General features: G+C 36.8%; 1 protein-coding gene and 1 long non-coding RNA gene across 3 annotated transcripts in view; one reads left to right on the forward strand and one right to left on the reverse strand.

The window, feature by feature from the left end:
• LOC111096282 overlaps window positions 1-23,228 on the forward strand; it is a 70,042-nt gene that overhangs the window by 43,108 nt on the left and 3,706 nt on the right. For both annotated transcript variants that reach the window (XR_005360833.1, XR_005360832.1), the window contains exons 5-7: window positions 10,866-11,075; window positions 11,623-11,742; window positions 15,605-15,681. This is a non-coding gene — a long non-coding RNA (uncharacterized LOC111096282). The remainder of the gene's footprint in view (window positions 1-10,865; window positions 11,076-11,622; window positions 11,743-15,604; window positions 15,682-23,228) is intronic.
• MOSMO (modulator of smoothened) overlaps window positions 1-23,228 on the reverse strand; it is a 62,763-nt gene that overhangs the window by 30,798 nt on the left and 8,737 nt on the right. The window lies entirely within an intron of this gene.

Consider the following 23,228-nt stretch of genomic DNA (forward strand, 5'->3'; position numbering starts at 1 on the left):
GCAATGATCCAATATTTACTATACCAGCACTCACAGTGACTTTATAGAACATAACTACCAGAAGAGTATGTTTTAAGATTTATGTTAGCCAGAGTTCTTTAAAAATAGAGCAAGAAAGTCATCACACAGCTCTCCTGTGTATTCTAATCCCACAGCCGGCTGCTTGTCATAGTGATAATACAGCTGTTTCAACTTTTCTTAACTCATTTTTTTTTTCACAGAGCCCCCCAAAGGAATTAAATCAGAAAGAGTTACTACTGACACCCAAAGAGACTTAAAATTTTATTCTATGAATGAGCCTTTGGACAGCCTGAATCTGCACTAATATGATACCCATTAGTATTGAGTACTTGAGATATATATATTAAAAAATTTTTAACACTAATTAATGTCTTTAAATTTACTATAACCCTTTTAGCATAGGAAACCTTTTTTAAGAAATGAAATAGCAGACACATTTTTATTTTCAGGATCCAATAACTGATCATTTTTATCAAGTTTCCAAATATTTTTACTACCCACCAAGGCCCAGAGCCAACATTAGAGAACTCAATACATTTTATTTATAAAGATTCTAAAGATCTAGCACAAAAACTGCCCTTCTTATGCCTTTCCCACTCTGGTAAGGTGACACCAGAAAACATATTCATTTTTCTCAAATACTCAAACTTAACACTATGAATTAACTACAAGTATGTTAGAACTTGACTGTACATAGAGCTGATTCTTTCCTTTCACTTAGTTATATTTTTGCTATTAAACACAAGTTAATCAAGATAATGCAAAATAACTTGCTAAGCTGTTTGAAAAGTTATCCTTAACATGAGGGCCATGAAAAGTGGCAGAGACCAGTGGTTAGGAGCACAGTAAGTGAGGTATAGAACAAGTCTGCCTGGGTCTGTGCCACTAACTAGCTCTGTAACCTCAAGCAAGTTACTGATTGATCTCTGTGATTCCCTTCCTTCACCTGTAAAATGGGGATAATAAATAGTACCTATCTCATAGGATTTGGGGAAGTTATTAAATGAGTTAATTCTTGCAAGAAGCTTAGAACAATGCCTGGCACACAGATGTGCTTCATAAATTAGCTGTTGTTCTAGCAAACTATAGAAGTACCTTTTCAGTTGTAAGTCTGGTAAGTTCTAGATACTTGATATCTTGTAAATTTATGAACTTCATTATTCCATGAAGTGGGTCAGGCTAAAAACATAAAAAAGATATAAATCTGCAGATGATGGAATCATGATGAATAACCAAGAGAAGAAACATGTTCTCAGGGCTATTCCTCACTTTTAAAAATGTCAGGTAACTGCTGACCATGCCACCTAATTTAACAGCAGCCAGACACTGCTCAGTATTGCTTATATTCCTCCTCTGTCCTCTCTGCTGCATCCCCCACAGCATTTTCAGACCCTTTCAACACTCCTCAGATTCTCTAATGCCTGCCCAGAGTAGATAACCTTTCTTCCCACCTACAGGAAAAAAATCAAGGTCATGCAAATAAAGCAATCTCATTTGCCCTCCTCTCTACCTGAAAACCTCTTTGAAGCTCAGTGCATCACCCCCAAACTTCTCTGTACCATCTCTTCCTGTTTATTTTAAAATATTTTTTTCAGTTTTATTGAGATATAATTGACATAGCCAAATCTTTTTTTTTTTTTTTTTTTTAAGTAAACTCTGTGCCTAATGTGGGGCTTGAACTCACGACTCTGAGATCAAGAGTCACATGCTCTTCTGACTGAGCCAGCCAGGTGCCCCTCTTCCAGCTTATTTTAAAGAAGATGAGGGCAGCCCAGGTGGTTCAGTGGTTTAGCGCCACCTTCATCCCAGGGCGTGATCCTGGAGATCTGGAATCGAGTCCCACATCGCGCTCCTTGCATGGAGCCTGCTTCTCCCTCTGCCTGTGTCTCTGTCTCTCTCTCTCTCTCTCTCTCTCTCATAAATAAATAAATAAATAAATAAATAAATAAATAAATAAATAAATAAAATCTCTTTTTTAAAAAATAAAGAAGATGAATTCCTTCTTTTTCCCAAACTCCCCTACCTTTCATTTTTCAAAAATCAAATTCCCTTCCTACCCCTTTCTTTTGACTTCAATTTTCACTCCCTGGACCAGTGTTAGTGTGGTTCTAGAATTTAACTACATCAGAGTCTTCTGGGGGGTAGGGGAGGTGGGGTGGAGTAGGGGTGTGTGTGTGGGCAGGAACTTGTTTAAAGTGCCAATACAGGTAATCTTTACTTTTTGAAAGTTTGCATTATATCACTTCACTTTTACAAAAGACCTACATTAGTACTAGTTTTCACTAATCAGAAGAAATCCAAAGAGGATTTTTGCTTTTACAAAAAAAAAAAAAAAAAAAAAAAGTGATTTACAAATATATATATATTTTTTAATGGTGAAAAGGGAAATAGTGTTTGGCATTTGTTTTGTAGCAGGGCATTATAGAAGGAGCACATATCCCAAACTATACTCAGCATCAAGCCACCACAGCTTTGAACTGTATCTGTGAGCTTCTGTGCTTTATTTCAACTTATCCTGTGCATCTATTAGCAAGATATGTCTTAAGATACAGAAAAGCCTAAGTTATTTTTTTAGGTCTAGGAATGCTCACATTTTTTTTCCAGGGAAATCAATGGTAATGATTTCCAAGAAATCAATGGTTTTCTTCACTTTATTTTTTTTTTCAAGATTTTATTTATTTATTTGAGAGAGAGAACAAGCAGTGGGGACGGGCAGAGGGAAGAAGAAAGAGAAGCAGACTCTCCTCACTTAGCAGGAAGCCTGATGTGGGCTCCATCCCAGGACCCTGAGATCATGACATGAGTAGAAGACACATCCTTAATGGACTGGGCCACCTAGGTGCCCCACTTCTTCACTTTATTCTATTTTAGCTTACAAAAGCTTTCTTAGGAATGTTCTACCTTCAGATAGCAGGGGAAACCTGTATCTGGTCCCCACATCCACCGAATCAGATTCCCTATATGTGGTGCCAGCAACCTTCCTTGTGAACAAGATTCTCTTCCAATTCTTGTGCACACTAAAATTTGACAAGTGTTTTGGATTATGGATCTTTCTTTCTCTCCCTAAAAACACGCTTATGTCTTTATATAAAAAAACAAAGTGTATTTCTTTTATTTTTATTTTTTAAATTTTATTTATTTATTACAGAGAGAGAAAGAGAGAGAGAGGCAGCACACAGGCAGAGGGAGAAGCAGGCTCCATGCAGGGAGCCTGACGTGGGACTCGATCCCAGGTCTCCAGGATCATGCCCTGGGCCGAAGGCGGCGCTAAACCGCTGAGCCACCCGGGCTGCCCAGTGTATTTCTTTTAAATGACCATCTCAGATGACCACATTGCCTCTATTCCTTTGGCTCTGTGGGGGAAATTTATCTCTACTCATTCCTCACACCCTTTGTGTTAGGACTTTGACGTCAATGCTCAATATAAGTTGTTCTGTCCGAGATCATTCCTGGCCTTTCAGTCTCTAAATCCAAAGATCATTTCCAGTCTTCACTTTCTTCAGCTTTTCTGAAGCACATAACTATCTCTTTTGTGGGACTGCTCTGTCTTTGCTTTCATGAAAGTACATTTTTGTTGTTTTCCTATCTCTGAGGCTGCTCCTTCTATTTAGTTGGTTCTTTCCTCTTAAATGTTATAAATCCCAAGGCCCTTTATTCTTTCCAGAATTTTAGCCGCATCCTCCACCTGTGGTTGTCCTACTGTTACTTTAAAAACACAACATATCTAAGATGTAACCTTCTGATTTCCCCTACTTTCTCTCATTCATTCAAATATTTACTGTTCATCACTTTATGCTAGGCACTGTTTTGAGTATTGGGCATAAAAAATTTAAAAAGGAGATGAAGGCAGACACTTTCAATGATACTGTTACTGCTTCAGTCACCCAGTTTGGAAATCTAGGAATTATCTTGTTGCTTGCCTCCTTTTTGTCCTTTCTATTGCATAAAACAAAACAAAACAAAACAAAGCATTCTTTCTTTGTAATTTTTTAAATTTGTTCCTTCCTTTCTTTCATGGCTATCATCCCTGTCTAGGTCTTCGTATTCTAATATCAAAATTATTGTTATAATTTCTTCAGTAGTCTCTCTCCTTCCAGTCCCTCTTTATATTTTATTCATTTATTCAACATGTGTTTATGGAATGAATGTCTTCTATGTCCCAGGCACTGTTCTGGGCAGTGGGATATAGCAGCAAAGCAGAAACATCCCTCTTTGCATGAAGCATATATTTTAGTAGAGGAGACAGGAAAAAAAAAAAAAGTAAAGTAATAAACAAGGTGATTAGTAGATAGTCACAAATGTCATGAGGAAAATTATATAGGGGTAAGGTGTTAGAGAAGCATTATCCCAGATTCTCAGGGTGGTTAAGGAAGGCCTCTCTGAAGAGGTGGTATCTAGTTGAGACCATAAATCCTATCATACTACAGATAAATTTATATTCCCTCAAACACCATTTTTATGCTATCTCTCTACTCATGAACTTTTAAAGGCTATCTGCTAATTACAAAGCAAAGGCCAAAATTCCCATCTAACTTTCCAATTTAATTTTCTAAAAATCTACAGATTCTGCTTCAACTAATATTTACTAAGCAGGAAAAAGGATGTGCCATACACAGTGCTTAGCATTTTTTTCCTCCAAAAGATATCCAAATGATACTCCCAATAAGTATTATAATTCCCTTTTTACAGATTAAAAGGAAAGAAATTTGCTTAAGGCCACTCAGCTACTAAGTGACAGTACTGGGCTACAGATAATAATATAAGCAGTTATTTATTAACATTTATTATGTGCCAAACAATGTGTTAAGGGACTTGTTTGTCTCATTTACTTTTCATAATTGAAAGAGATAGCTATTATTATGATTAGGCCACTGATGTGATTATGTGTGATTATTATTAGAAACCTGAAGCTTAGAGAAGGTTAAGTAATCTGCCTAAGTCACTAAGTGGACAAAGCAGGATTAAAACTAAGACCCGTCTGACTTCAAAGTCTGTATATGAGACCACACTGCTTAGTTCATTTAATGGCTCATTCCCCAATGTCACCTGGGACAAACTCTAACCCTAGATCAACACGATGGTTTCTTTTTTTTTTTTTTAACACGATGGTTTCTTTTCCTACATCTCCACCCAGGCTGCTGAACTCTGCTGGAAAAAAAAAGACAAAAACAAAAACAAAAGCCTGAAGACAGGGTTTAAAAAAAAATAAAAATAAAAATAAAAAAAGATGCCTACGGGCCCAACTAGGCCCTCGTTATGACCTAGAAATCTAGCCAGCTGTCTATCATTCTCTATAGCAGCCATCTCCTCCTTTTCCACTCTCCTAAAACTTCCCAATGTACTATGCCTTTTCACTCCTACCAGATGACCCTCCCTCTGCTATCTCACAGAGAAAATATAAGCCATCTAAAGTAAACTCCTTCCACTTTCTACCATCATATCTAAAACCTTACCTTACCTGCTTCCTTACTTCCTTTCCTCTTGTCACAAAGGAAAATGTATCTTGCTTCCTGAAGTCTATCCCTCTGCTATGCTCTATCTACCACTCCGTGTGGTGTCATCAGGACCCTTGCTCAATCAATCATTCCTTCCTTTGGTGCATTATCAACCCCTCCTGTCTACTTATCATCAACATAAGCCTAAATCTCTCTAAAACTGACCCACTCTCTGGGAAACGAACAAGGGGTAATGGAAGGGGAGGTGGCAGGGGGATGGGGTGATGGGCTGAGGGGGGCACTTGACAAGATGAGCACTGGGTGTTATATGTTGGCAAATCAAACTCCGATAAAAAAATATACAACCACCCTCCCCACCCCCTCCAAAATTGACCTACTCTGGACCTCACATTCTTCTCTAGTTAATTAACTTTTCTCTCCCTTCCACAGGCAAAATTCCATCTCCATCGCTACCTTACCTACTAGTCATTTCTCAACTCATTGTGAATAAGGCTCCTTTTGTGTGTGTGTATGTGTGTGTGTGTGTGTGAATAAGGCTCCTATCATACTACTTCACTAAAACTTCTCTCACCAAGGTTATTAACAAACTCTTTAAAACTATGTATTTTTCAATTTCACACTACTTGCTCTTTGGTAACACTGTTGATCATGTCTTTCTTCTTCTCCCCAGGCCTCCACAGTATCAAGTTTTCATGTGGTTTCCCTCTTAAGTCTAGCTCTTTGCCAGTCTCCTGAAAATATTGGTGATCTTCAGGGTTCTGTCCCAGATTCTGTTCTCTCCCCCCCACCCCCGGCCTCACTCCTTGTACTTTTGCTGGAAAATACTACCCTCACCCATAGGTTCTACAATCAATCATACACTGATAACTACTCTGTATCTCCAGTCCAAGTCTGATTTATGAGTTTCAGATCCATATGCTTACCTGCTCGGCAGGTGTATTCTCTGGTTTGACAACCTCTTCAAATTCAAAAGATTAATACTGGGATTAATATTAAAATGACCCCTTAATGCCCTCACAATCAAGTCCAAATTCTTTTTTTTTTTTCAAGTCCAAATTCTTATCATGCTTTAAAAGGTTAAAAAATATTTTGACAATTCCTTTAAAAACATGCAACTATTCTATGACCTAGCAATTACACATTGGGCATTTATCCCAGAGAAATGAAAATTTAAGTTCATAACAAAACCTGCACATGGATGTTCAGAGTAGCTTATTTGTAATAGCCAAAAACTGTCTCAGATATACATCAGCAGGTGAATGATTACACAAATTCTGGTATATTTATACTATAGAATAGTATTCAGCAATAAAAAGAAATGAACTACTGACATGCACAAGTTGGATGTCTGAACCTGTGACAGTGAACAAAATTACACAGGTGATAAAGATGCACAGGACTTATTAATACATAAACACAAGTGAATACAAGTAAAATTAAGGAAATTTGATTAAGGTCTATGGAATTCTTCAATGCCAACACCCTTTGTGACATTACATTATAGTTTTGCAAAAATGTTACCACTGTGGCTAGAAATAGAAATGATCTTCCTCAACAGATAAATAGTATATACCAAAAACCCACAGCTACCATAGTTAATGGAGAAAAATGGTGAATGCCTTCCCCCTAAGATCAGGAATAAGACAAGGGTGTCCGCTCTTGTCACTTGAATTTAACACTGTTCCAAAAGTTCTAGCCAAGGCCATTAGGCAGGAAAAATAAACCCACTAGAGCACTTAGAATAAATGACTTTTAAAGGTTGCAGGATATCAATACGCAAAAATTGAATTTCCATACACTAGTGATGAGCAATCTGAAAATTAAGATGGTAATGCTTTTATAATAACAGCAAAAAGAATAAAATACCCAAGAATAAATCTAACAAAATAAGTGGGAACTTGTGGTTTCTGGTCCAGCAATGTAAGGAGCTAAGAAATTGTTACTCTTGCCCACAAAACAAGAAAGATGCTGAACAAACTGAGTATCAACAACTCTTCCTAGAGCCATCAAAGAGCTGAGGACATATGGCAAACCATTGCCTCCAAAGTTAGAGGGACAAACAGGCAAATACAGAGAATCAAAACTTATCAGATGGAAACCTAGAAACTTTCATGGGAGCAAATACCAGGATAGGAAAACCTAAACTGTAAACGGATACATTCTTGGAGGTCCAGTGTGGTCAAGTTTGAGAGTTAAAAATTCCCAGGGGTGGCAGGGCGGGGTTTGGGGTGGGGGAGCAGTCCCAGGGGATCTCCCATACTTTTGTGAGTTTTATCCACAGAAGTCCTTACAGCTCTCACAGTGAAAATAGGAGAAGAATTCCCCGTGTGTCTGGCAGGAAAAGTTAGTGGGAAAACAGCTATTTTGAAATAAACCCAGAGTATCCTGTTCTCAATGAGGCTTGGTCTCAAAAGAAACTATTTCACCAGAGCCTAAATAACTGGGGTTTCACCAGGGCCCAACAGAGCCGGAGAAAGAGAAATAGCCAACTCCAGGATTTCTTTAGCCTTCGTGTCTCATCTAAGGAGAGTAGGGGGAACTGAGAAACACTTGTTAAGGTGACACGCCAGGGGCACATATTCACTGAAAGACTGAGACCTAATCATAGAACTGTAGAATGTTTTCCCGTCTACAGACATATAGATCAATGGGACAGAATTGAAAGTCCAAAGATAAACGTTATATTTACGGTCAATTGATTTTCAGCAAGGGTGTCAAGATTATTTAATGCGGAAAGAATAGTCTTTTCAACAAGTGATAGTGGGACAAGTGGATATTCACATGTAAAAGAATGAATTTGGACCTTTACTTCATGCCATATACAAAAAATTAACTCAAAATAGGCGAGAGCTAAATGAAGAACTCAGACTCCCAGAAAAAAGCTTAGGAAACAATCTTCATCCCACTGGATTAGGCAATCATTTCCTAGATATGATAACAAAAGCACAAGCAACAAAAGAAACAATAAAGTGGACTTCAGATTTAAAAAATTTTGCGTATCAAGTGATACCATAAAGAAAGTGAAAAGACGGGATGCCTGAGTGGCTCAGCAGTTGAGCATCTGCCTTCAGCTCAGGGCGTGATCCCAGATCCAGGGATTGAGTCCCATATTGGGCTCCCTATGCGGAGTCTGTTTCTCCCTCTGCCTGTATCTCTGCCTCTATCTCAGTGTCTCTCATGAATAAGTAAATAAAGAAATAAAATCTTAAAAAAATAAAAAAAGAAAGTGAAAAGACTGGATGGGAGAAAATATTTGCAAATCCTGAAAATGACTTATCTCTTACAACTTAACAATAGAAAGACAATTCAATAATGGTTAGAAGATCAGACAGACATTTCTTCAAAGATATCAAAATGGCCAAAAGCATATAAAAGATGCTCAACATTACTAGTCATCAGGGAAATGCAAATCAAAGCCACAATGAGAAAATATTTCATATCCACTATGATGGCTATAATAAAAACAGGTATAACAAGGGCTGGTGAGGATGTAGAGAAACTGGTATCCTCATACATTGCTGGTAGGAATGTAAGATGGCACAACCACTTTGGAAGACAGCATGCTAATGCCACAAAAAATTAAGGATATGATATAGCACTTTCACTCCTAAAAATGCAAGAGAAATGGAAACATGTCCATACAAAAATGTGTACATAAATGTTCATATTATTATTTATAAGTTACAAAAGGTAGAAACAACCCAAAAGTCCATCAGTTGATGAACAAAATGAAGTTTATCCATAAAATGGATTATTATTTATCAATAAAAAAGAAATGAAGTACTGATACATGGTAGAGCATGAATCTTGAAAACATTAGGCTAAGTGAATGAAGCCAGTCACAAAAGACTACATATTATATGATTCCACGTTTATGAAATGTGCAGAATAGGTAAGTATACAGAGACAAAGTAGAATAGTAGTTGCTTAGTGCTGGGATAGTTGGGAGGGGAGAAATGAAGGATACACAGAGTTACTTTCTGAAGTGAAGAAAATGTTCTAAAACTGACCATGGTGATGGTTGCTGCATAACTCCTCTGAGAATATACTAAAAGCCAGTGAATGGTACACTTTAGGGATAAACTATATGGCATGTGAATCATATACCAATAAATCTGTTTAAAAAACAGGGAGCAAGGAGGACGTAGCTCTTCATCAAAATAAGCTCTTCATCATCTAGTCCCTGCTTCCCCATCCATAGGCATCTAATGCCACTCCTCCTTTCAAACTACTATTATCAGGCACACAAAACTTTCAGGTCCCTACACAAAACTTGTTTTTCCTTCTACCTGGACCATTTTTACATCCTTCCCTTCTCTGGTCAATTCCTGTTTGCTCTTTAGATCTCAGCTTAGATGTCATTCCTCCCTATGGTCCTTTCTAACCTTCCAAGCCTGAATTAAAGGTACTCTGATGTGCTCCCACAGCAACATGTGCTTACTACTCTCCCAGTGCTCTTCTTACTGAATTCCAATTAACTGTTTAATTATCTGTAGCTCTCACTAATATTTTAATTTTTAAAATGTTTTATTTATTTATTTATTTTAAAGAGAGAGAGAGAGGATGCATGAGCAGAGAGGGCAGTGGGGAGGGGTTGGTAGGGACCAAGAGGGAGAGAATTTCAGACTCCAGGTGGAACTCATAGCTGCAATATGTGCCTCGATCTCATGACCTTGAGATTACAACCTGAGCTGAAATCAAGAGTCAGATGCTCAACCACTGACCCACCCAGATGCCCCTAAAACTGGGTTTTATTTATGGCATCTTGCCTTAGAGAGGGTAAAAAATACTTTCCAAAGGTTGGGCTAAACGAACTTTAAGTCAGAATCACTTCTGTGATCATTTGCCAGCTCAAAAGAATACTTAAGAAAAAAAAGTTCCAAGCTACTAGAAATATTTAATTGTAAAGAGAAAACTGATTTCTCTTTACCTAGAAATAAGTATGAAGCACTTAATGTTCAGACATTCTAAGCAAAGTTTCAAATAGAAAAATAGTGATCTGCCTTATCTGATTAAGATCTGTGCAGACATGTTTAACCTGACCAGAAAATAGTTTTGATTTTCAAATACTTTGTATTTGAATCTTTTCCTGCAATGATGCATTATACATTCCGTATCCCAGTGAATATCTATCTACAAGCAAGTCTGCAAAATAAAACACCCAAGAGAGTACTAAGGCTCAATTCATTCTCCTTTATCAACCTGAATCAGAGCGAAAGTAGAATATATGCTATAGATTATATCTAGAGTAGGAAATAACAACAAATAATAACTACATATTTTGCTAGGTAACTTTCAGAATCGGGGTGGGGGGTAATGTGAAGAAACAGGTTTATGGGGGAGGAATCTGAAAAACCAGTCTTTTAGAAATTTCTCTTTCTCTTTCAGAAATTTCTACAAGAGGTCCAAATAACTGCTGAAAAGCTGTTAAGAATTCAACAGCATTTTCTGTCCAGATGATTTAATTGTCTAAAGTTCCAAGTCAACTGACTGCCAGACCACATTTTAGTGATACAATGAAAGGAGGGGTAAAAGCTTTAAAAAGGAAAGAAGAATGAAGAAAAGAGAATCTTCTCAAACCATAAGACCTAATTTAATGTATGTGACATTAGAGTATGTTAGATTTTGTCCCTAGACAGATAAGGCCAGAAGACTGTAAATGTCAACTCAATTAAGAAAGAACAATAGGCAACCTGTTTCGTGTTATGAATCATACATATATCTAACAGCTTAGAAAAAAAGTACTTTTGAACTTGGAGGGATTTAAAATCCTAGGAATGTGTATTAAACAATCTGCCTTTTATGACTTAAAAATATGAACACTGCAAAAGTGGTAAAGGAAACAAAGCTCTGAACTCATTCACATATATGGTAGTAAGGGAATGCTAAGTGGAGTATAAATGTAGAACATGAGATATATAATTTATATCACCTTTAGGAAAATAAAATATTAGAAAGAAAAAATTAAAGGAAATATGACTGAGTAGATTATACACAATAATTGCTAAAAAGAGTAAATACAGAAAAAGGTAAATTAAGAAAGGAAACAGTTATTTTAGAAGTAAGGTTAAAGCACCCTTCAGATATTCAGAAAGTATGAATTAATGTGCTTCTGATGATAGAATTCTCTTTCTTTACATTCCAGAGTCCAGCAGCCTATCTATCCATGGTGACGCTGACATGATTATAATCAGACAAATATCATAACTTCTGCTACTTACTGCAACTGATCGGTCACATAAAAGAAAATTGCATTTGTATATATGTGCGTATATGTATATGCATGGATATGTTTGGTGTAATAATTGTATTACGAAAATTTGAAAATAAGAAAGTTTCCAGTTTTCCTTTCCAGTTTAACTGATAATGATTTTTTATTGATGTCAATTACATACTTTATATTTTCTGGATAAAAGACATACAGCTCTTAAAATGGATGGGCACAATCTAGGAAAAGAACTGAAACCAATAATTTAGAAGTATAGGAATTTAATGACCTAAAGAATTATAGACTTTAAAGACTGAAACTGCATCCAGATGTTATCCCAAAAGGGTATGGTTAGCTCTAATAAAACTCCTGGAGATTGTTCTCTGTTTCTGTCAGGCAAGAATCTCCAAAGGAACAGAGAAATTTTCATACTGAGGCAGAGGAATGAAGGCAGAGGCTAAGGGCAGGGAACAAATTAGAAATTCAATCTTCTTGCCATTGCAGAGTAGGTATCGGGCAGCTTCCTTTCTCACTTCCCAAACAGAATCTCAAGTGTTTAGATTCAGAAAAATCTAGTTTTATCTTAAATTTCTACTTTAAAACTTTGACATTAGGGATCCCTGGGTGGCTCAGCGGTTTAGAGCCTGCCTTCAGCCCAGGGCATGATCCTGGAGTCCCAGGATCAAGTCCCACATCGGGCTCTCTGCATGGGGCCTGCTTCTCCCTCTGCCTGTGTCTCTGCCTCTCTCTCCCTCTCTCTGTGTCTGTCATGAATAAATAAATAAAATCTTAAAAAAAAATAAAATAAAACTTTGACATTAAAATGAAGGACACTCATAATAAATTTCCTTTCTCCATCACTCTTAATCTGGAGGTGACAAGATCAGTAATAGCTGCCACTATATTATGGGTGTTTACTCAGTGCCCGTCATGGTGTTAAGTGCTTTACCTATGCTCATTTAATTCTGGAAACAATCCAGTGAGGAAACTGAATAACAGACTAAATGACTAGGTGCCAATTAAAAAAAGCTGGAGATAGAATATGAACCAGGTATGACTCGACAGCTGTGCTCAAAGTCTACTATTTAAGAATACTTTTGTAAAACAGTTTGATTTTTCTTGAATGTTTGTCCAGAGAATTAAAACCTTTGGATCATCAATAGAGAGGTCTTATAAACACGGACTTCCACAGCCAAGTGGCACATTCCCCACAAACAGCTATTTTGGATAGGAAACACTAAAATAATTTTCTCCAGGTGTTAAGAAACTCGGTTAATCTAATAAAAGACTGTAACACTATTTTACATTCTTAATTCTGGTTAAAAGCATTTTTTCAAATTAATCTGATTGCCAACCCTACTTTTAATAATAACTATGTTAAAATTCTGGTCCTTGACTTCTGGACAATTTCTCTGGTATATTATTATGAAATTACATTTTTAAAGTCACACGTTTAAAAGACAGTTCAGGAATGGTTTAAAAAGAGTTTCATTTTGATTCTGCTAATTCAAGAAAAGGTTCTTCAAATGCTGTAATGTTAAAAATAAGTTGAGAGATTTACTACACAAAGTACTTTAAAGTAGATTCAACTAAATCTTTGTAAGGTTTGATTCCTCCCATCATTTCTACTCAGCAAAATCTCAAATAGTAGCTTGTGTACTCAAGATATCTACATACTTTCCCCCTTCATCATGCCCTGTTCAAAAGACAGAGTTCATTTAAATACCAGTTATTACGTCTTTGTTTCATTGCTATTTTTATTTGCCTTCTTTAATGAATGCATCATTTCAAAACCAGAATTTAGGGATCCCTGGGTGGCGCAGCGGTTTAGCACCTGCCTTTGGCCCAGGGCGCGATCCTGGAGACCCGGGATCGAATCCCACATCGGGCTCCCAGTGCATGGAGCCTGCTTCTCCCTCTGCCTGTGTCTCTGCCCATCTCACTCTCTCTCTCTCTCTCTCTCGTTCTCTCTCTGTGACTATCATAAATAAATAAATTAAAAAAAAACAGAATTTAAAAAATAATACCCAGGGGGTCCCTGGGTGGCTCAGTGGTTTAGTGCCTGCCTTTGGCCCAGGGCGTGATCCTGGAGTCCCGGGATCGAGTCCCGCTTCAGGCTCCCTGCATGGAGCCTGCCTGTGTCTCTGCCTCTCTCTCTCTCTGTGTCTCTCATGAATAAATAAATAAAATCTTAAAAAAAAATAAAACAAAAAGTAATACCTGTTGTACTATTTCTCATGCAAACAATGCAGGTCCAACGAAGGCATTCTTTACCACTCTCCTCCTACATGTCTTACCAAGTCACCATGTGATATCTTAAATTACAAATAGACTAATGTATTTAAGTATTTAAGAGTGCAGCTCTCTCATGTACAAGCTCCAGGCTTGGTTATTAATACAGACAATATTTGTAATAATTATGACTTTGACACTAGCTATAATTTAGGAAACTAGTTATTGATGAAGTAGGACAAATGAGAATCAAAAGGAAAATCTATCAGGTCATCTAAGAATTCATTAAAAAAAAAAGGGTGGGAATAGTCACATACCCTTTAATTTAGGAAGGCAGATTTCAAAGAAGTAGGCATGATTGCATGAAATGAAATTCTTGAAGGAAAGGAGATTCAAGAGGTTAGGGAGCTCTTGAAAATGTGGTTCTGACTAATTACAGTTGATGCCAATAAAAGAAAGGGGGATAGGTACTAATGAAACCAGGATGGTAGCACAGCAACTCATTTGAATAGCACACTATAAACATTAAAAAAAGCGGTGTGGTATAATGAATAGAACACAGACTTCTGAATCCAGCTCTACCACCTAATTAAATGATGCCAGGCAAATCATTTCTCTCTTTGAATATGCTTTTTCATCAGCAACATGGGAATAACATTTCTTGAGAAGAGCTATTACAGAGGGTTTGCTACCCACTGAATTCAATATTTCTTTGCTGTTCTTTTTGTCCTTAGGCTATATCCCATTAAGGGAGCACAGTCAGAATTCTATGTTCAAAAGTTACTTCTTTTTTCCTTGGTAGTTACATTATCAATTTGATATCGTTAAGCTCACTGTTTTCAATTTGTACTCAGCATTAGGATTTGCTTTCTTTCCATCATTCTTAATTTTCTGAATATATAAAACATATGCATGGTTCAAGCAAAGCATCCTCCTTCTACTTCATTATAGTAGTAGTTCTATTTGTTACATAAGGTAGAAATTCTGGCAATTTGTCCATGGGCTAGAATGTGAATTCTAGTAATGGTAACATTTACATGTACAACTTAAAACTACATAGCATTTATGATCAATTTTAAGATAGGGGTCTATGGCTACTGAAAAGATTATAGCTAAGATTCTTCAAAGTTAGTCCCATTAATTTTAGTTGATGCTTATGCTGCTATGTGCCAAGCACTTAAGTGTTTTATGTACACAAATACTTTAATCTTCAAACAGACCTCTGAAGTATGTTGGCCAAGATCATGCGGCTAGTAAGCGACATAAATAGAATGTGAACCCAGACTCCAGTCTGTGCTATTAGCCACTTAACTATAATGCCTCCTGCATTCAAACTGATGACACCTATGTTCCTGCCATATGGGGACTATAGAATTTAAGCCTTTTCTGGCTTACATAAAGAAAATATGTGATCTTAGGAAAATTACTATATCATAACGTTCCCAATACTAATAAAAATTTAAAAGATAGTATGTCAATATGGACTAAATCTCTTATAAATATTTGTAAATATTTACACAACTCAGCTGCACTAGCCATTCACTGATTTCTCTCATTCAATGAATATTTATTAAATGCCATTGAGAGGTAAAGTGAGTCAAATTACTCTCCTTTCTCCAAATTCCACTGAAAAGACAAGGTTTTATATATATATATATATAATTATTTTTTTTTAATTCTCTAATAGCATGGGAAAATGACAACAAACAGAACTACTGAAGAGTTTCTGGAATGTGTATAAAAGAACAGGTTCACACAAAAGGAGTAAGTACCACTACAGCCTGTAAAACAATAGTCAAAAGATAATCCTCTTCCTCATTACAGAAGTAGATGAATTCTCCTAAAAAAAGACTTCAGTGACACCCTGAGCTCAGAGAAATAGGAACTGAGCACAATATGAGGGTTGTGTGTGGTATCTAAGTGGGATATAAGAAAAGTCAGTAGGAACTGCGTTAGTTCCCTGACCATCTGGAAGAGCTGATGACTTCTGCACCCCAGACTTTTTTTATCTGGGTATGAATGCCTAAACGGCCAAGTTGGGAATATGCTACAGGCTCCTAAAGAGGGGGGGCAGTGGGCAGTAGGAGGGAATGCATGAGGGATACAACACTTTAGTTAACTCTAGGCTAACAGAGAGAACAAAAGCACTAGCCATCATCTTATAAAGACAAAAAAGTAAATAAAAATAGCACAGTGGGAAAGTCCATAAAGTACCCAACCTCCTTGATAATTGAAGATACAATAAAGGATACTCACATCTTAAATAGAGGGAGGTCTACTTAAAGCAGGCATCTTACTAGCTACTGTGGGATTCTAAACAGTTATTGGAGAATAGTTACCTACTGGGTGGTAAGTAGCAGATACCACCAGAAAGAGTCCTCTAAAGCTCCTGGGCTACTCCTATATCAATGATGTTTCAACATATAAAAGTTGCCTGTTGTCTTTTTTTTTTTTTTTTTTTAAGATTTATTTACTTATTTGAGAGAGAGAAAGAGAGAGAGAGAGAGAAAACGTGAGCGGGGGGCAAGGGGCAGAGGGAGAGGGAAAAGATCTCAAGCAGACTCCCTGCTAAGCGCAGAGCCCAACATGGGGCTTGGTCTCATGACCGAGATAATGACCTGAGCCAAAATCAAGAGTTGGACACTTAACTGACTGAGCCACCCAGGTACCCCAAGAATTGTTTGTCATCTAATCCTAACCCACTAAATCTTAGCTAGAGTGGGAGTCCTAAAGGTGATCTAATATGCTGATATATAACTGTATACATCTGTTTAAAATAAGATTTATTGGGGGATCCCTGGGTGGCTCAGCGGTTTAGCGCCTGCCTTTGGCCCAGGGCATGATCCTGGAGTCCCCAGATCGAGTCCCACGTCAGGCTCCCGGCATGGACCCTGCTTCTCCCTCTGCCTGTGTCTCTGCCTCTCTCTCTATCATGAATAAATAAATAAAATATTTTAAAAAATAAAATAAAATAAGATTTATTGATATGGTTTTTTAAGCAATTTGACTTTTTTAAAATTTAAATTGTGAAATTATTTTATCTTCAGGATAATGAAATATACTCATCTTATGCTTCATAATAAGCAAATGAATAGGATTTAAGCAAATGATCTTATAGGCTACCTGTGATCATCAATCATGCTTTGCTTTAACTTTTTAACTTTCAAATTCTTTATCTAACTTGGTTACTGACTTCAACTAATGAGGTCAGGGTCCTGCTTTATACACTTAGCCAGTTGGGGGGAAATCTACTCTAGGGCCACAGACTACAATCCATAACCCACTTAGCAAATGTTAGCTAGAGTAAGGTTGACAGAATGTTAATGGCTTAGTATAATCCGTCATCATTACTGGGAAATCTCCCCAAACATGTCACCTTTGACATGAAGAACAGCACTTTCATATAAACATTTGGATAGGTTTCCTGGTACTCTTTGCTCTTAGTGGAAGAAGGCAGCAATCCAAGTAAGTAGCAGGGGCACAGTACAGTGTGTATGTTAAAAATGAAATGGGGTACGGGGTCTAACACAGGACATATCCTAGTTAAAAAAAACAGACTGCTTTTGATGACTGTACAATAGGTAAATAATCAATTGTATTATATCCTATTTATCCAATGTAAGAAGAGATTAATCCATTTAATTACATAACAACAATTAGCTACTATAAATGTCTGTCCTGGTAGGTGTTTCAGATATATTAACTTTAGTTCTTAGAGCCACCTTGCAAGGTAAATGGTATTATTCCCATTTATAGATGAGGAAACCAAATCTTAAAGAGGCCAAGTAACATGCCCAAAGCAACATAGCTGGTAAATGGCAGAGGCAGAACTTCAACTGAGTTCTGACATCAATCCCCAATCTATTTTCACTATGATTTTCTTAATAAAATAATTGTTTAAGAATTTATCATACAGGGTGGCTCAGTCGGTTAAGCATCTGCCTTTGGCTCAGGTCATGGAGCCCTGTGTCAGGCTCCCTGCTTGATAGGGAGTCTGCTTCTCCTTCTCCCTCTGCCTCTGCCTATCACATCCCCCGTTTGTGCGGTCAATTTTTTTAAAAAATTAAATCTTAAACAAAAGAGAGGCACACGTCATGTTAAAAATATTTTGCACCATCTTAAACCCTAACTGGCATATAAATTTTTTTTTTCTCCTTACTCTGTCCATTATGGGTCCCCCTCAACAAACAGTAATCATTCTAGTGCAGACTCACAGCCCTTTCCATTGGATGAGGGACACTGGATCCAACTTCTTCTGTAACACCTTGTTCCCCCCCTGAGAGAGATCATTTACCCATTACAAATTCCTCATCTCCCCCATGTCCATTCCCCACCATAACACATCACACATATCTATGAACTTTCATGCACTCAGACACACCTTCCTGGTCTCCACTGATTTAACTCTGTCTCAGGCTATTTCACCTGAGGGAATCCCTTAAACATACCATTTCCTGCAAATTCTCTTGTCTTTCTCTGATAGGCAATTTGGAAGTAAAAAATGACAAAAAATATTGTTGACAAATGTAAATAGAATCTCAGTGAAGCACCTAATATCACATAGCAGGAATGTCATAAGCTTTTTTTTTAATTGAAGTACAGTTGACACACAATGTTACACTAGTTTCAGATGTACATTGTGATTCATCAAGTCTATACAATATGCTGTGCTCACCACAAGTGTAGCTACCCTCTGTCACCACGCAACACTATTACAATACCTCTGACTATAGGGATCTCAAAGCTTTAAAGTCAAATTGGCAAATTAAAGGATCAGAGAAATAAGCTCCCTTTTCTTAGTCCTTTTTATCTTTTTTTTGGGGGGGGGAGACTTTTTAGATTTTTAAAAATGCTATTAGCAATGCAACTGTACTGCTTTATACTATTTTTTTGTTGTTACAGAAGTGAATATTTCAGCTACAACATGGTCTTACCTAGTAATCTAACTCCTGTATTGATCCAGGAACCAACATTCAACCTACAAATTAACTTTCATCTTTTTTTTTTTTTTTTTTTTAGAGAGAGAGCGAGCGCGCACGTTTTTTTTTTTTTTTTTTTTTTTTTTTTAGAGAGAGAGAGAGAGAGCGAGAGCACATGCATGAGAGGTGGGGAGGAGGAGAGGGAAAGGATCTCAGATTCCCTGTTAAGTGCACAGCCCAACATGGGGCATGATCTCATGACCCTGATATCATGACCTGAGCCAAGCTCAAGAGTTGGACACTTAATCAACTGAGCTACCCAGGTGCCCCTCATCTTAGTATATGTATGTACATAAATATATATTATATATATTATATATATATATGTGTGTGTATATATATATATATATTTTTTTTTTTTTTTTTTAAATCAAAGTTGGGAATGACAGGATGCCTGGGTAGCTCAGTGGTATGATCTTTGGCTCAGGGTGTAATCCTGGGGTCCTGGGATCAAGTCCCACATCGGCTCCCCCCTAGAGCCTGCTTTTCCCTCTGCCTGTGTCTCTGCCTTTCTTTGTGTGTCTCTCATGAATAAATAAAATCTTTTTTAAAAAGTTGGAAATGACTATATGGTAGCTGGGTCTTGCTTCCAAAATGAAAACCAACTGATAAATGTAAAAAAAAAAAAACCCCTGCATTCCATGAATATGCAGCTACTAAGCAATAATTTGATCTATGTAACAACATAAGTGTTATGCTAGCAAAAATAAGATAAGATTAGGAATGGCAAATATTACTCTCTTTAGTCCATTTTTGCCTGGATATTCTATTCTGACTTCAAACATAACATGTCTGAACCAAACACATCACTTTTGCCCATAAATCAGCTCATTCTCCAAAATTCCCAATTCTGTTCTTACTCTAGGTTTAAATTCTTAGGGTTAACCATAACACCTTCTCTTTCTTGCCATTTGCAAGGCTGGACAGAGTGCTACCGAAGGTATAGAGATCAATAAATCATATTCTCTACTGTTAGGTAACTAAAAAAAAATCTACCAGATTTCTACTAGAAAACAGGCAAGTGACACACAAATAACCATGATACAGACATGCTACCATGAAAAGTGTGTGAGGTATTACCAAGGGGTTGGTGTTAGGGGCGGGGGGATGACTTTGAGGAAGGGATCAAAAAAGTTTTTACAAAGATGGCAGTTGAAATATACTTAAAAGATGGGAAAGGCTGATAAGACTGGGCAGAGTGAGAGAGCATTTCAGTCTGAGAATAGATAACACAAACAAAGTTGTAGAAATGAGAATACAGATTGTATTTAGGAAACAAAGTAATACAGAGGAGCTAAAACACAGATCCATGCAGGGGAAAAAGTAGGATCTAAGGTTGGAAAGGTAAGCTAACGCCATATTGTGAAGATACTTGAATGCCCTTATACTGTGGAAGATTGAAGAGTCACCTGACGGTTTCTGGTACAAGCACATGAAGTGGTTAATATCCAGGATTTTGGAGCTAAACTTCCTGGGTTCAAATCTCAGTTCTTCATATATCAGCTGTGTGACCCTAGGCAAGTTACATAACTTCTCTGTATCTCTGTGAAGGCTAATAACAGCATCTATAGATGGATGTTGCAAAGGTTAAATTAGTAAATACACATAAAGTGCCTAGGAAAGTATCTGTCAAAAAGTAAATACTATATAAGCAGTTGTGATTATTGTAACATTTATCCTTTAGAAAGATGAATTTAGCAGCAATGTATAGAAATGGACTGGAACAGAAATTTCCCTGCTTTTACTCATGCCATTTTACCCTCAAGGACATGCACTGCCCAAATCTTCAAAACTATTTAAATATTCATCATTAAGTGTATCTTCTGTTAAGCTCAAATGTCATCTCCTCCTCGACCACCTGGGCAGAAATCACATATTTGACACATTTCTTACATATATAATTTTACCTTCCCAAATAGAGTGCAGGTTTCTTGAGGATAAAATACTTTTTCATTTGCTTACACGCAATCTCTCAGAATATTTAGTACACTTCCTTAGAGGTCTCACGTACTTCAATAAACATTTGTTGTGAGGCTGTCTGGAATAAAAGTCCAGTGGTATAGGAAATATTTATGGGAAGATCTAAGAAATATGCATAGTAAATTAAAGATTTTATTAAAATGAATGGTACTTTTAAAATGAAATGGTGATAAGCGAAATGGTCTTAGAAATCTTTGCCTCTTGAGTTAGTGGTCTGGTCAGCAGAACTAACTTGAACATGGCCTGTTTTTGAAAAAAAATCTTCTATATTACAGCTGAAAGTAGACCCAGTGATGTTCCAGGTAAATAGCTTACTGTGAATACATCACAAATGGGGAGACTCTGAAATTTTGCTCTCCCATATTCTTTCTTACCCAACCAATGCATTTATCTTTACTCCTTTTTAATCTCTAATGATAGCAGTATATAGTCCCTGGGTCAACAGGGACTATATTAAAAGTCAACAGCTGCCTTTTTGCTCAATATATACAACAGCCAAGTGTCAAAATGCCAAATGTGACCTTTTATTTATAGCAGAGCTAGTGTAAAGAGACATACAAAAAGGGCAGCCTTTTCTCCCTAATTAAAAAAAAAAAAAATAGAGCAGTAATTCAAAGAAATGTCACTTTGCTTTGAAACTGGAGTCATACATTGAAACCTCATGTAAGTAAATTACACGTTTTTGGTATATACTCATAAATACATGTATCAGTGAGAGTAACACCCAAATTCATATGCTTCTCTATTTTGTCAACTCTAAGGCAGTAAGTCCCAATCATCACATTCTACTTGCTCATGGAATATCTGGTAAGGATTCTCCTCCCTATAATTTACAGCTAATGAGAGAACACAGAGTAAGGTTTGCATACGTATGTTACTGAAAGGTGACTTTGACCCAGAAACTTATTTTTAGGCACCTTGATATTCAAAGATTCCTAGGTTCCTTCATGGCTATTGTTTAACCTCTCCAGTATTTCAATAAATATTAGTTTTTCTCATCAGTTTGAGCCAACAAACAGTGAAATAATATAGCCACTAGATCCAATCTGTTGTTATCAATTGTATCAGGTGATGTAAGTATTAAACTTTTTAGCAGCCAGCTGCTAGATGGGCAAAGAATTAGAGAAAGCACTTGGGAAAAATCGTGTAGCTCTAGAGCTTGAAAATAAAACATTCTGACAACCAAAAAGATATGATGTCATGTTTACATAAATCATCATAGACAAGTAAAGCTGTAAATATGAAATTTATACCTATATACTGTCACTGCTGTCACTGTATAACCTAATCCCCTGGGTTATTTAGGGGGTATAAAATAAGGTCACTATGTAAATAGTTATCCATTCAACTAATTAAGCTCTTATTTACAATCCAACAATAACAATTTCATAAACAACAATACTTCATTATGTGACTAAATCTCCCCTATAAGATTATAGAATACAGCCCACTGCTTGAATATGCATTAAAATGAAGTATGGAAAAAAACCAAAAACTCACAGTTGCATTACAGAAGCTAATGACAACTAGAAGAAATTTTATTCCATATCAAAGATTAAATTTTCAGTTATGCTATTTGCCAGGTCTCTATAGAAGCAATCTCATATATCCAAACATATTTCCAGGCTTTGAGGTGAGATTAATCGACTCTTGATATCCAACTGTGAAGTTTATAGACCCAGCTCTTAGATATATTCATTTAAAAATAACTTCTGAACTAAAGGATTTTCACAATGCACTGTGGTTCTTACTCCTTAACCTACAGGAAAACAGAAAGCTGGGAGTCTGAGCCTGCATAACAATTGGAAGGGTTGAAAAAAGTATTAATCTAGTCTGAATGATATAATTTTTATTAATAAAAAAACTCTCAACTACCACTTGTTTAAAATTAATTACATGGCTGGTAAATAGCAGGACTGGGCTCTGACTACACGTTGGTTTTGGTTTCACTCCAAAACCCGTGTGCCCTTTCTACTATAGCTAGGCTGCCTTTCATTTAGAAAGCCTCTTCAATCTGCTCCAGAGACATAGAAACCCAATGCACGTCTTAGTTTGAGTGCTTGTATGTGTCCCCTCAAGTTGATATTACCACTACAATGGACTTTGTAGTCTTTCTTTCTAGATTGGACTTGGCTTTCAGTTATACTCAAATACAGACATACCATGTTACCTTAAGTGTCTCTTTTAAAAATATTTATAATATAATTATAATTATATTATATATAATATTTATATTATTTATATATTTATTGAGAGAGAGAGAGAGAGAGAGAGCACGAGCTGGGAAGAGGGGGAAGAATCAGGCTCCCTGTGAGCAGGGAGCCGATGTGGGGCTTGATCCCAGGACCCTAG

This window comes from Canis lupus, chromosome 6, assembly GCF_011100685.1.
Source record: "Canis lupus familiaris isolate Mischka breed German Shepherd chromosome 6, alternate assembly UU_Cfam_GSD_1.0, whole genome shotgun sequence".
NCBI classification, from domain to species: domain Eukaryota; kingdom Metazoa; phylum Chordata; class Mammalia; order Carnivora; family Canidae; genus Canis; species Canis lupus.